Below are 14,593 nucleotides of genomic sequence, written 5' to 3' on the forward strand. Positions count from 1 at the left end.
GCTAATTCAGAAACTGCCTATCTGCCAAGATGCTTGCTTTGGCCCACCAACGTCTAAATTTGCCCTTTCAAAAAACCACATCAGGATTCATTTTTAAAGATCAGGTGAAATGCAATAGTTGGCATCTGTCAGCCTTGAGAGACAGTGGGGTGCTCCTCCGGAGGTGAAGTCAAACAGCTGCATTAGCAACACCAGATTGACCTTCCCAAGGTGCAAGTCTGGTCAGTGTGCAAGTCCTGAGCTGCCCAGCTGAAGACTCTCAGCCTCACTGAAGTCCAAAGGAAAGCAGAGCAATACGTTTGGCACCAGCTTGGCTGCAGGAGTTGCTGGAAGGAGTCAAATCCAACCTTCTTAGAGACTCCACACCAGACTCCTGTAGGGTTTACTTCTTAGACGTAGCCTTTTTTTCTCTTTAAGATTTCCTGCAAGGCGGTGGAGGTTTAGGATCAGAGTTTTCCTTCTTTTTAAAAATTATATTTTTTAAATAAATTTTTAAAATTGTTAAATTCATCCGGCCATCCTGACCCAAGCCAAACTGAAGGAAGTGCAAGGTCCCATTCTGAATCAGAATTTGGGACCAACAAGTTTCTGCCTCTGAATGTAGCCTTAACCTTTTATCCTCCTCGGTTAAAGGTAAAGGGACCCCGACCAATAGGTCCAGTAGTGGCCGACTCTGGGGTTGCGGCACTCATCTTGCTTTATTGGCCGAGGGAGCTTCCGGGTCATGTGTCCAGCATGACTAAGCCGCTTCTAGAGAACCAGAGCAGCGCACGGAAACGCCGTTTAGCTTTACCTATTTATCTACTTGCACTTTGATGTGCTTTCGAACTGCTAGGTTGGCAGGAGCAGGGACCGAGCAACGGGAGCTCACCCCGTTGCGGGGGTTCGAACTGCCGACCTTCTGATCGGCAAGTCCTAGTCTTTGTGGTTTAACCCACAGCGCCACCCGCGTCCCTTCCCTCCTCAGTTATTGTGCCTCAAATATATCTTCCTTCTCACCGCTTCCTCTGCTTCTGATGCCAGTGGAGGGTGAAGAACTGATAAGGGAGCAGCAATAGCAGGCAGTGCCCTCTGGGACTAGAATTGCTATTCCTCCCTAGCAAGGCAGCGCCTCTGCCCTTAAGAGACCTCAGGGCTCTTGGGTCTTGCGCAGCTGTGTAATGAGAAGAGTAAGCAACAGTACCAGCTCATGCAGCTGTTGCTTTGAAGCCCTGATGATTCATTACACATCTGACAATTATTCCACATGATGCTTGAAACTGATATATTATTATTTTGCCTCTCTGCATTGCTACTCTTGTCTCCTGATAGCTTCCTGTTTCATTTCCTGAGTGGGACGTTATCAGTTTAATTTCAGCACCGCTTCATCGAAGGGCCCCTTCATGTCTTTTTGGAGTCACTAGAAAACTGATTGCTTCCTGCACTATGAAGGCCGTGTCTGAAGGCCTGAACCGGGTCACGGGGTAAAGTGTTTTTCAGTTTGATCTTCCATTTACCGCCTAGGAAATAGCCATGCTGTGGCAGCACTGACACCACAGAGTTAATGTGAGAAGGGATTGTACATTTAAGAAGGCTACTGCTGAAAGCTATTATTGAAGGCCTTTCCAAGATGGCTGTGATGCATGCTGGCCACATAAGCTTTGTGCTTCCTTACTATTCTCTGAAATCTATGCTGTCTCCCTGTGGGTTCTTAGTGGTCTGTAACTTGGCTTTGGTTATGTACTATCATAGGGTTGCTAGGAAATTCCCTCCGGACATCAGTTACGCCTTTGAAATATGGACGTACCTTCCAACATTTCTCTAATGAAAATAGGGACATTGTAGGGTTGTATACTGCTGCAGGAAGCCATATTGACTCATTTCCTTTTTATTGTTCCTACTGAAAGGAATTTTGGTTAGCAGTACATATACAATACCTACCTGGATTTTTTTATTATTTAAAAAAGCTTTGGCTAGAAGTGGGGAAATGTAGGTACAGTGGTGCCCCGCAAGAATGCCTCGCAAGACGGAAAACTCGCTAGACGAAAGAGTTTTCCGTTTTGGAGGTGCTTCGCAAAGCGAATCTCCTATGGGCTTGCTTCGCAAGACGAAAATGTCTTGCGAGTTCCTGCGGGGGGGTTTTCCTTCCCCCCTTTTTCTAAGCCGCTAAGCCGCTTATCAGCTGATCCGATAAGCCGGTAAAAGCCGCTAATAGCGCTAATCCGCTAATCCGTCAATGGGCTTGCTTCGCAAGACGAAAAAACCGCTAGACGAAGAGAATCACAGAACGGATTCTTTTCGTCTTACGAGGCACCACTGTATACTTTTTAAATAAAATTAGACCTGTAGAGTTTTGGTGGCTTTCCTCTCTTAATTTTCATCTCAACATTTGCATATTTAGGGGCTAAGAAACATAGGAGTTTGGTAATCGTTTCTCAAAATAAATGCTGGTTGATTTAAAACTACTTTCTTGACAGCAGTTTCCATCCTTCTTTGTGTTATCAGACTTTTGGTGCGTGCATAACACATGATCTGGATTCACTGCCGGTTTGCTCACAGGCTAATTAGATACCATGTAAGAAAAGGGATCACACACACACACACACACAATCTGATACCACATAGGGAATAGGAGAACATTGTGTTAACAAGGCACGGAATAATTATTTCAGTAGGCTGAGCATAGAATTGTTCAATCAAAACTTGTGCTTTAAAAGAATGAAATTTGATTGAACTATTTAAAAGTGTCCTCGAAAGGGGAAGAGTGGACCCCTGGGGGGGGGGACTTGGAAAATGTGCAATTTTTACTCATCCCTACTTAAAACTCTGGAAATATCAGCTCTTGTGACCTAAACCTCCAGATTTAAGTATTATACCTAAACTGTTTTTAAGTCTTACACTGTTTAAATGGACTTGCTTTAGCACACATTTTAATTGTAGATATTTATTTTAATGCTTTGATGGAATTCTTTTATTGTGTATTTTAGGTATGTGTATTTGTATTTCTTTATAACTGGTTTTATACCTGTAAACCACTTTGACTCCACCTTGGCAATTAAGCAGGTAATAGTCATAATATGCTTATTATTGTGCTATTTAAGAAACAATGGGATTGACAAAAAAGCATATATCACAGTGATACTGCTCTCTCAGCCACAGCAGGCGCTGTAACCATCCAACAGATCCATTTTACCCCTGATGGCGCACACTTCCATTGTCTCTTGAGACAGACGGATGCCAACAACAAATTATATTAATCTAAGATGTAGTCGTATTTAGAAAGTTGTGCACTGTTCTGATCACCCCACCTCAGCAAGGTCATAACAGAGTTGGAGAAGGTACTGAATGGGGCAACTAATATTGCAATCTTCCACATGATTCCTCAGAAGTAATTCTCCGAGACTAACTCCCAGACAAGTTAGTAGAGGAAGGCTACAATTCTAAATTCACATACTAGTGGGGGATATACCTGAACACACCTCTGAGTAAACATGAATGGGACTACACTGTAAAATAATAAAGGGACTGAAGTTGCAGAGAACAACTACCAGACTTTTAGAAGACATCTGAAGGCAGCCCTGTTTAGGGAAGCTTTTAATGTTTGATGCACTACTGTATTTTAATATTTTGTTGGAAGCCGCCCAGAGTGGCTGGGGAAGCCCAGCCAGATGGGCAGGGTATAAATAATAAATTATTATTATTATAGATGACCCCTGGGGTCCCTTCCAACTCTTAATATTCTGGGATTCTATGATGTTTCATTTATATGCAGGTCACGTGTTTGGGATCTTTTATTTTAGAAAAGGAGAATGACTACCTGGTAACTGGGGAGGGAATAGTACTAAGGTTGATCAGATTACAAATGGTGTGGAGAGAGAGCATAGACTGAAAATTAGGGCCATCCAATGAAACAGGCCAGCAGTCATTTCATAATAAACAAAAGGAAATACTACCAACGTACTTAACTTTCAGAATTCATTGCTACTAGATATGGCAGTGACTGGTTGTTTGGATACTTTAAAGAAGTTATCACACAAATGGAAGACAGGTCTACCAAAGGACTTACTAGGTATTATGACAAGCTAAAAGTCATCTCTATGATTAAAGGGTAGTGTACCTCTGATTGCTGGGGTCCCCCCCCACAAGCCCCACCTACTACGTCAGGGCACACTTCTGGTCTTCCTAAGGCATCTGGCTAGCTGGCCATTGTTGGAGATGGAATATTGGACCCATTGTCTGATCCACCATCACAATCTTTGTGGTGCTGGTGGGCTGTTCAAGCTCCGTCAGCTCCAGCCAGCCGAGGCAATGGCCGAGCAGCCGAGCAGTCTAGCAACATACTGGGTGGGACACAGATGCCCCATTCCTACAGCGGAGATTCTTGGTAATGGGTTGGCCAATGCATGGTGAAATTTCTGGAACTACCAACAGTATTTACACAAATATATGCCGATCTGTACCAAATTCTGTAAGTCGTTCATAATTTGTTTGTGTGCCACACCTGGTATTTGTTAGCCAAATCTCTTTCTCCCTGTACAGTCAGGTTAACTTGGCAAGGTCTGAACTGAAGCAACCAGGGCAGATTGTTACAATGCTTACACAAGGCGAGGGTTTGGTTTTTCTCCCACCATGGGCAACTTTTTCCATGCCTGTGATCAATTCTTTTAATGTTTTGTACCTTCCCAACACAAAAATAAAAGGGAACCTTCCCCACGACAAAATGTGATGCAATCCACTATTTATTTTGACTGATCATTCTTAGAAGAACATAAGGAGCATCTCTCTTCTGAATGTCCTGCCTTAGAAAGGGCATTTTTTTCCTTATGCAAAGTGTATCTCTTGGGGTTCATTAGTTTTCCTTATTTTCTTTTATCAAATGATCATATCAAATGTTCATTTACTGCAGTCACAGCTCTTTTCGACATAAGGAAAGCAGTTCTTTAATATGCAAATTTAAGAGACAAAGTTGGGTTTTTCTTGTATAAACCACAGGCATTCATAAAAAAGAAAAGAAATCAAGATCACACAGTTTTGTTTTCAGACTGTTTTCTTAACTGAGAGATAGCTGGGAGCCTGGTTTCTTTACAAAGGGCACCTTCACTTTCATGTAATCTAATAAACATTGCCAAAACACAACTCAGTTATAGGAACATTACAGTGAAATTGCAGGCAGTGTGATGAACGTTGTATCAGCTTCTTATGGTCCCATGAAAATGGTGTTAGCAGAATTAATGGATCACTGGTTAGCCAACATTACCCTGCATATTCAGTTCTTAGGTTGCCTCTTAAGAAAGCTCTGAATGTGCATCAATTTCATCCCACTTGTTGCAGAGACTTTTTTTAGCTAAGATCTAAATTATTTGAGCAATTAGTTCAGCCTTGTAAATAACCACTTGCCTATTTCCATTAGTAAATAAGAACAGTCACCAGCTGAGAAGTCAGGGAAGCTTTTGTTGAACTAAAAGAGAGTGGGTTCTTATTTTTCATGAAGGTTGCTAGTGAGCTGCAGAATTAGCAGTGTCCCTGACATTTAGCATTCTCTGCCTCACAATGTGAATCTCAGCAATTTTTAATCTTTGATTGCAGTTTCTGGCAAGAATTTAAGACCCAGATTTCTTCTCCAGTCTGGGTTGTAATCTGAACCAGAGAAGTACTTAATTTGCTTTTCTATCCTTAAACTTCCTCATCCAACATTTCCTTTTTTTTCTTCCTTGGCTGCAGCAGGTGAGCGGAAATGTGGGCCTGCCGTTTAATAGATGCCATATTGACACACAATTTGCCTTTGAGCCACTGCTCACATTATGGGGAAACAGGAAGGAAAACCCTTCATGAAACCCACAGCCCCTAACTCACTCCATTTATATCCAAACAATTTATTCCATAGCCTCCCCAAAAAGCAGGTGAGGTTCCCCGCCCCACAAAAGGTAAACGTACCAAGTACTGCTTGCCTTTACCCACTGAAATTCAAGAAATACATGCTTATCCTTGCCTGTGGCTGTGTCATCCATATCCTGCAACCTACCTTTTTGTTTGATCCTTACCAAAGTCTCTTTAGTTTTCACTAGGGATAGGAAATAAATTAAAACCTGTTTTCATTTGCAAGTGAATCTCTCAAACCTCCACATTCTGAAACAATATGAGAACCGAAACAGAGCTAGCTTTTGAAAATTTCACTTGTCTGAATTTTGCGATGCAGTTCACTAACCAATGTTTATCAAAATGCATATAGTTGGGGAAAGTGTGCATAAAAATGAATACATTAGTAAAAATATATATATAAAAATGTGTTGTACTGGGGGGAAATGGCTTGCAAAAATGTGTACTTTAGTCAAACTGCATACAAAAATGTGTTTATTTGGAGGAGTTTGCAGTAAAGCCCATGATGGATAGCTCAGTCAGTAGAGCACGGGCCTCTTAAACTGGGTTTGAGCACCACATTGAGTAAAACATTCCTGCATTGCAGGGGCTTGGACCAGATGACCCCCCCATTGTGCCTTCTAATTGCACAGTTCTGAGATTCAGAAATGCTGATGAATTTTCATGAGGATTTTTTCCAACGAATTGCTGTAGAACTGATTTTAATATCGGAAAAATGAGAAAGTGGGAGAACCAAAACGGACAGCTTCTTTCATCCCTGGTTTTGACTAAGTATCGCTCCAGCTTGTCACAGCCCCTGAATCCTAACTATTCTCTTAAAGCCTTCTGTGATGCTATTAGTTCCCAGGTTCCCAGTCTGCCAGAGGTGCAAAAAGCTTTTCCCTGTGCATGCAGAGGTAGCTGATGCTGTCGCCTTTTCCTCCCATTGATGGGGTGGTTGATGGGGGCAGGGTCATGCCCACATCATTTTGTTCTATCTGTTTATCTGCTCGTTTAGATAAACCATATCCATTTTGTGTTATGTCACACAATCCATGACAGCTATTTTGTGACTGGAACTCATGGCACTTTTGCAAGTTTGAGAAAGTGCCTACTAGCTCCCCAAGGACCTGTGTTAGGTGTAGCACCCCCACATTTGCTTGCATACTTTCCTTCCTGCAGTTTGAGAAAGGCTGGTGATTTTTGCTCTGCAGGAGTTCTCTCCATTGTCAGAGTATATGCCTAAAAGCATATTGTATCTGCGGATAGATGTTCTGCAGGAACATTTCCTGACGGGTTAGGCCATACCTTCACACTTGTGTTGGGTGGTGGGCCAGGTCAAATGGGCTTCCCTTAGACCAGGGGTCTGCAACCTTTAAGACAAAAAGAGCCACTTGGACCTGTTTCCGAAGAAAAAAGAACTGGGAGCCGCAAAACTCGTCATTATAAAAATAACTTTTTTGTCACTTTTTTATTATTTCTTTGTTTGACCCCTCAGAATTACTCCTCCTCATAGAAATAAACGTTAAATTAACAAGTTACCTTTTTGTGTGTGTGTGTTCTTCACTCCCCTTCAAAACAGTGACCAGCGTACATGCCCCCTTTCAATGCAGTGACCAGCGTACATGCTCCTTACAATGTAGCGGGTGGGTGGGCAGGAAGGTGACATCGGGACGGTGCGTGACTAACGCACGCACCGCCCCCATGCGACGTCACAGCCAGTACAGCGCCCGCCACAGTGAGGAGTGTCGGGGTGCACAATGCGCCTCCTCCCCTCGCTAGTATCTGCCCCGGAGCCGCGGCAAAGGTGTAAAAGAGCCACATGCGGCTCCGGAGCCACGGGTTGCAGACCCCTGCCTTAGACCTAAGTGGAGTGAAAATACCTCCTGCCCCTAATTTTCCCAATCCTTTTCTCCTTGCCACAGGCTGGACTGGAAGCAGCAGGCCGGCAACAGCACCAATTCTTGGGAGAAAATTTGCTCAGGGAGCATTGCTGTCCGTGCTTCGCTTTCAACATCAGCTGAGGAAGAAGTGGCTGGTGCCTTGTGTTCTGCTGTGTGAAACTGGGGGAGGAGCTGGCCTGCAAACACCTTAGCTGGGGAAGAACAGGTTCCGCAAAGGAGCAAGAGGTAGGATAAAAATCAGGGTGGGTGGGGATAACACGTTTGCACTATTATGGCTGCTAGAGAGAACCCGAAAGTAAATGGAACAGTCTTCGTATCATTCTGACATATTCAATATCTTGACCAATGATATGCTAGATTTCTGTAGCATTCTTTAGAACGATGGGAGAAGTATTGGTGTTAATGGACTATTTAATGAGGTTGCATGAATAAGGGGCCAAGAGTTTATTGCCTAAGACAGGGGTAGTCAATATACTCCCCTCCAGATGAATTTAGATTGTTGTCTGTAGCTGATGGGAGTTCAGAAACATACAGAATGCAGTAAGCTGGCTACTTCTAGGGGACCTATGAAGTTCGGGGGTTTCCTGGATCATACATTTCGCCACTGTGCTACACCAGCACTTTGTGTGTGCATGTGTCCCAAATGTATGGAGAACCGAGGAGGTATGTCTTCTGTATATATTCAACACTGCATATATTCCTTCTTGCTTTTGGCTTTTCACATACTGCACTATGAACAGCAACTCTCCACAATACAGTAGTATTTATTGATAGAAAATCTCAGTTCAAGTTAGCTTTTGTACATGCTACCAACATGTACAATGAAAAAGTATAGTCTGTTGATTCTCATTACTATTAGTAGTAGTAGTAGTAGTATTTTGCCATTTAGCTTGACAACATTTATTTTAACTTTTGGGCGTTTATACATTGCCAAAATGTACTTTCAATATTAATATAGTTTAAATAATATTTTACTCTTGAAATGTCCACTTTTTAAGCTTAATATTGCTCATGGTAGTGCAGTTTTGTTAGTATTATAATAGCTCAACCATTCCTTTCAGACCATAAACAGCATCTTAATAAAACAATGAGCTTTTTATATAGAGATCTACACAGTTGATTAGGAATCTAAAATGAAGCCTGTGTTTAAATCAAACATTTTTACAGTACAACAAATACATTTTATACATTTTTGGAATCCCTCTTTCTATGTGGGTTATTACATTGCTGGGGGGGGGGGGGAACACAGCCAAGAGTTTGTGGTAACATTTGAAAAACCAACAGACCAACCAACCGACTGACCCACCTACCCATCTGCAAAGCCCCCTAAATACTGGGGAGATGTGAAGGATTTACGTATGCCTAGCTGGAAAGTGATTTGGTGTGTCACTGGAGTTTGAATATTCAAATATTACTCTTAAGTATTTGCTACTGCAGGACAAAAAATGGGCAAAGTGGAGGGAAATTGGAAGCCAATGATAATGCAGTTTTGGCCTTTGGCAAAAAAAACCAGTCAGGGAAACCAATAAAAAGTTTAGGGGTTATCTAGTTTAATCTACCTGTGCGGCACAAGCCCCTTGGATAAGATGTCCTTTTCCTAGGTCTTTCCAACTTCTTTTAAAATGCTGGAGCGAGGGAAAAATCTACCCCTTTCCCTCAATAACTTGTTTAAATGTCCAGCCTTTTTCAGACTTGCACATTTTGTCCAACAGCTACATCTGAACTCTTCGGCTTTCTGCCCTTCCTGCACCAAACAGCTGTTCTCCCATCTCTCATTATTTTAGCATTTTAGTTATAAAAAATCTTATTACCCCCCCTACCCCCCCCAGTATTTTATTTAGGGCAGAGGTTCCCCCCACCTACATTACTCTCTATTCTGCCTTTATTGTTTTGACTGCAAGGAATGCTTGAACATCTGTTGCACAACAGAACCACTGCATATTGCAGGATTCTGGAGCATGTCCTACACTCCTTTTGTGTTGAGTGCTAGCTCAGCTCTTGGGCTCATGTAGACGGCGAGAGCAAACTTCTTAGAACGTGCCCAACACTCCTCTGATGGTGTTATATGACATAGGAATGTGGGCAATGGGCAGGCAGGCCATCTTCCAAACCATTTGCTGATGTTGTCACCTAAAAGTCCACACCCGGCTTCCCAGAACCTTCAAGATATATAAACTGGGACAGTTTGAAAGTGACTTCTCTTTAGGCTACATTTGCCATGCCCTGTCAAGCTTGTATTTATGCTATGCATTATTAGTAATGCTGGAACGAGACATAATGGCAGCATGCCCATTTGTTCAAATGCAAGCTTGTCCCAATCAAACGTTAAGGGTGTATGTGGAAGTCTAGAGCAAAAAGGTCCTAAATTTTATCTCATGGACCAGCAACCTGCATTCAGGTCCCCCGTGTGAGACTTGAGAAGGTCCTCTTAATAGCTAGGGAAAAGTCAGGAGTCCCTTTACACCCAGAAATTCTGTTCTCTTGTCAACAGAAAGAGAAACAGCAGCTGAAATATATAGCTGCTGCTGTTCTCGACAGTTTTTTTTTTTAAAGTCTTTTGTTTATATTACTTAGCTTTTCATTGTAAACCACTTTACTTAATAAGCGTTAACATCTAAGCTTGTTTGAATTAGATGCCAAACATAACAGCTTGCTTGTGCTACGCACAAAGCAGCAGCTCATTGTGGTACATTACTCCTGAAGGGCTTTGGCGTGGGAAGCAGCAAGGCAAGAGGTGGCTGTTGCTTCTGCAGCTAATGGGAATCCCATCTTGTTGCAAGCATGGCCATCTCAGGCCCTTAGCATTACTGTTTCACATCTGGACATCAACACACACTCACCACCCAAAGCAAATTTCTTTCCTATGTACAATAGACTCAAGTCAAAATGTGATGCTCAGATCGCTGTATGAAATGCTACCAAAGACACTGCTATGCCGGATGCGAAGTAACATTCCGTTTGATTTCTAAAACTGGATAATTTTTGATAACTGACATGCTTAAGTGCACGTTTAATTTCCATCCAGTTAATAATAAAGAAAATAGGAACAACTTGTGCCTAAAATCATGGTGTGTGAGATATATATATTTCATATACATTATGTCCATTGAGCCCTTCCTCCAACTAGATTTCCCGCATCTCTCCCCCCCCCCCCAAGTTTACTACAAAAGGAGAGAGGGTTGCTTATTGTACATTGGAAAGGTGTGCCTGGAAAAGTTAACTACAGTGCTAGGATCACCGACAAACCATATCTACATTACAATATATAGCTCTGCATCTGTTTATTTCTGCTCTAATACAAGTAGCCATTCTGAAAAAAATTCTTATCTCTGGTGATAAAATATCAGGCAGAGATGAAACAATTATCATTGATTAAGAATACCCAACCAGTCACATGCTTCTTAAACCAACAATTAACCTGACACCTCACCGGCTAACAAACTCAGGAGGACCCCCTCCTGAAAGTCCTATTACACGACCATCACTTATTAGAAACTCAAAATAATCCTGATTAATTTCATATTGGCCATGTAGCTTCATGTTAACGTAGGTTGTAGCAAATAGTAATGTAGTATGTGCGCTTCAGCATCAGATTCTTCCAACTTTTTGTGTGTTTTTAAATCTGCTTCAAGCAATTTGACTCAACAAGGATAACTGTATTCCAGTACTCTGGCCAAAGGCCATTTTCCTTCTGTGTTCAGCACTGCAGCCAGTACACTGCTGGTATTAAATGTTAAATTGCAGTAGTTGCGGTATCATTCCAATAAGGCCGTGCATTGCATCACTATGTAAATGATAATGAGTACCATACAATGTAAGGGGATTCGGGTGGCGCTGTGGTCTAAACCACTGAGCCTCTTGGGGATGCCAATCAGAAGGTCGGCGGTTCGAATCCCCGCGATGGGGTGAGCTCCTGTTGCTCAGCCCCTGCTCCTGCCAACCTAGCAGTTTGAAAGCACGTCAACGTGCAAGTAGATAAATAGGTACCGCTCCAGCGGGAAGGTAAACGGCGTTTTCGTGCTGCTATGGTTTTGCCAGAAGTGGCTTAGTCATGCTGGCCACATGACCTGGAAAAACTGTCTGCGGAAGCAGACAAACGCCGGCTCCCTCGGCCAGTAAAGCGAGAAGAGCGCCGCAACCCCAGAGTCGTTCGCGACTAGACTTAATTGTCAGGGATCCCTTTACCTTTACCTTACCATACAATGTAGAACTGCAATATTTTTATAAGGTAAAGGTAAAGGTACCCCTGCCCGTACGGGCCAGTTGTGTCCGACTCTGGGGTTGTGCGCCCATCTCACTTAAGAGGCCGGGGGCTAGCGCTGTCCGGAGACACTTCCGGGTCACGTGGCCAGCGTGATGAAGCTGCTCTGGTAAGCCAGCACCAGCGCAGCACACGGAAACGCCGTTTACCTTCCCGCTATAAAGCGGTATAAAGCTATTTATCTCCTTGCACTTAGGGGTGCTTTCGAACTGCACGGTGGGCAGGAGCTGGGACTGAAAGACGGGAGCTCACCCCGCCACGGGGATTCGAACCGCTGACCATACGATCGGCAAGTCCTAGGCACTGAGGTTTTACCCACAGCACCACCCGCGTCCCTGCAATATTTTTATACTTACCAACAATTGTTAAATGATGGAGACCCAGGTCCCCCTCTTCCTCTGCTGCGCTATTTCAAACATATTATTTTTCATTAATTATATTACACCAGATTAAACAATGTACAGAAGTGGTCTATATTTTCCATGGGTTGTGATGGTGGATAGGATACTGTTTAGATATCAATTTACTTCTGGGCACCACAATTCAAGAAGGACACTGACAAACTGGAACGTGTCCAGAGGAGGGCAACCAAAATGGTCAAAGGCCTGGAAACGATGCCTTATGAGGAACGGCTAAGGGAGCTGGGCATGTTTAGCCTGGAGAAGAGGAGGTTAAGGGGTGATATGATAGCCATGTTCAAATATATAAAAGGATGTCACATAGAGGAGGGAGAAAGGTTGTTTTCTGCTGCTCCAGAGAAGCGGACACGGAGCAATGGATCCAAACTACAGGAAAGAAGATTCCACCTAAACGTTAGGAGGAACTTCCTGACAGTGAGAGCTGTTCGACAGTGGAATTTGCTGCCAAGGAGTGTGGTGGAGTCTCCTACTTTGGAGGGCTTTAAGCAGAGGCTTGACAACCATATGTCAGGAGTGCTCTGATGGTGTTTCCTGCTTGGCAGGGGGTTGGACTCGATGGCCCTTGTGGTCTCTTCCAACTCTATGATTCTATGATTCTATGATTCTATGATACTGTTTGCTCTCTGAAATGTTATATGCCTTTATTTCCTTTTCAGCCATGCATTCTGTCATATTGGTTGTTGCATTCTGACTTCTTCTGGGGTGGGGAACGAACACGGAACCTCACTTAGCAGATGGCCCAAGAGTGTTAACTCACATTTAGGGCAGTTACATTAATCTTGCAAGTCTTGATGCCTCACAGGAACGCAACCTGCTCTGTTGATTCAAATGTTTGGCAAAGAACTACTCAGCCATTTTCTTACACTGGAGTTTGTGGATGAATGGCTAAGCCTTCCCTTCTTTCCTTGGGGGGGAAAGTAAGCAGCGTGCTTGGGGCTGGATAACCACGTGAATCCCCAATGATGGTCAGTCAGCTCTCACTGCAAGGAAGGGGCGATACATACTGGAGTTTCCACTGTAGAGAAAAATTTAATATATACATATGTAAATAAAAAAAATAACAGAGGCAATAGCAGCTGGAACAGTGTGGCCAGATTATCAGTCCACAGTAGCACAGTCTCAAAACTCTTTGTTTTCTTTTTCTTCTTCAAAAAAGGACAGACCACATGTGGTGGGAAGGGAGGGAGGGAGGAGAGGAAGGACTCTCAGCTTGTAGGGGCAGTGATGCCAGACATTGCTCAGAAATTCCTCACCTCAGGCTATCGGGACCTAAGGATATCGGCTGTCCTTCACACCTAACCTAAAGCAAAGGAGGATCAGAATTTCTCCTTCTCTTGTACAATCCCCCAGTCCCTTACAAGTCCTCAGCAGCACTACTAAAGGGAAACAGCACACAATTTATCTGGATAAATGGGGAAGGAATCCCCTTCTGCTGTACAGTGGTGCCCCGCAAGACGAATGCCTCGCAAGACGGAAAACTCGCTAGACGAAAGAGTTTTCCGTTTTGGAGGTGCTTCGCAAAACGAATCTCCTATGGGCTTGCTTCGCAAGACGAAAATGTCTTGCGAGTTCCTGCGGTTTCCCCCCCTCCCCCCTTTTTCTAAGCCGCTAAGCCGCTTATCAGCTGATCCGCTAAGCCACTAAAAGCCGCTAATAGCGCTAATCCGTCAATGGGCTTGCTTCGCAAGACGAAAAAACCGCTAGACGAAGAGAATCACAGAACGGATTCTTTTCGTCTTGCGAGGCACCACTGTACTCTGCTGCTATAGCTGCACTAGAGATGAAAATGTTAGACCCCTAGCATACTCTCCCACTCATACTGTTGTATGAGATGTTGGGAACTGCTTCTGTGCTAACCTCCCCTTGTTGGTCCGAAGATTACTTCTGCACTTAGCAAGCCTGAAAGTCTATGTATTTGTGTACGAGAGTGCAAAATGGTCTCGTATCTTGTGGAGAGGCCTCCCCCCCCCCCGAGTTTTGTAGGTAGATGAGAATTCTCTCATGTCTGGCAACATTGCAACAGAACACGCTTTATGCTGCAGAAACATACACACAGAATATTATGCACACATTGGGGGGGGGCATACATACGCGCACAGACATACACACACACAAGCAAGAATGTGTATTTAGATGGAGGATTCTTGGAAATAGACATTCTTAGCAAATATGGA

The sequence above is a fragment of the Podarcis bocagei genome (assembly GCF_964188305.1).
Source record: "Podarcis bocagei genome assembly, chromosome: 8".
Lineage (NCBI taxonomy): Eukaryota > Metazoa > Chordata > Lepidosauria > Squamata > Lacertidae > Podarcis > Podarcis bocagei.